This window comes from Orycteropus afer, unplaced genomic scaffold (genome assembly GCF_000298275.1).
Source record: "Orycteropus afer afer isolate SDZICR_OR568_19922 unplaced genomic scaffold, OryAfe1.0 scaffold00672, whole genome shotgun sequence".
In the NCBI taxonomy this organism is placed as follows: Eukaryota; Metazoa; Chordata; class Mammalia; order Tubulidentata; family Orycteropodidae; genus Orycteropus; species Orycteropus afer.
Window position 1 is genome coordinate 372,668 of NW_006922259.1, and position 1,380 is coordinate 374,047.

Consider the following 1,380-nt stretch of genomic DNA (forward strand, 5'->3'; position numbering starts at 1 on the left):
CATCAAGACTAGAAGTTGGTTCTTTGAAAAGATTAATAAAATTGCCAAACTACTGGCAAACTTAATAAAGAAAAAGAAGAAGATACAAATAACATGAATAAGAAATAAAATGGAAAATCACAACAGAAATAAAAATAATGATATCAGGATACTATGAAGAATTGTACCCCCCCCCCAAATTTAAAAAACCTAGAAGAAATGGACAGATTTCTAGAAACACACTACTTACCTAAACTAACACAGAGTGAGGTAGAAAATTGAAACAGAGCCATAACAAAAGAAGAAACTGAACAGGTCATAAAAATAATGACCAACAACAAAATTCCTGGCTGAAATTGTTTCACTGGAGAATTCTATCAAACATTCACAGAAGAATTGACACCAATCTTACTCTAACTATTCCAAAACATAGAAAAAGATGGAATCCTCCCTAACTCATTTTATGAAGCAAGCATAACCTTGATATCAAAACCAGGCAAAGATACCACTAGAAAGGAAAATTACACACCAATGTCTCTCATGAGCATAGATGCAAAAAATCTTCAACAAAATCCTAGCCAACAGAATACAAGAACATATCAAAAAAATAATACATCATGGCCAAGTGGGATTCATCCTTGCATACAAGGTATGCAAGGATGGCTCAACATTAGATAAACATTAGACAAATAATCAAAATAATGTATCATACAAGTAAAATAAAGGAAAAGAATCACATTATCATATCAATAGATGTAAATAGAGGAGGCATTTAGTAAAATCCAACCTCCATTCCTGTTAAAAACTCTCAGAAAAATAAGAATAGAAGAGAAATTCGCCAACACAATAAGGAGCATATATGTAAAACCAGCAGCCAAAATTATTCTCACTGTAGAGAGACTGAAACAATTCTCCTTGTGAACAGAAACCAAATATTCCCTCTGTCTCCATTTCTATTCAACATTGTATTGGAATTCTTAGCCAGGGCCATAAGGCAAGAAAGGATATAAAAAGTATCCAAATTGATAAGGGAGGAGTGAAATTATCCCTGTTTGCAGATGACATGACCCTATACACAGAAAACCCAAGAGACTCAGCAAGAAAACCACTGGAACTTACTGAAAGATTTAGTATAGTGCCAGGGTAAAAGATCAACATACAAAAATCAGTTGGATTCCTTTACACCAGCAAATAGGTCTTTGCAAAGGAAACAAGAAAATCAATACCATTTACAACAGCTACTGTGGCAGTTAAAGTTATGTGTCAACTTAGTTGGGCCTGGTTTTGAGTGGCTGGGCAGTTGGATGTAGTTTTTCCCAATGGTGAGATTGGTAATCGACTCCATGGTAGAATCTGCTAGAGCAGCTGTGTAGCTGACTTAGGGATGTGGTCTGCTTCCAG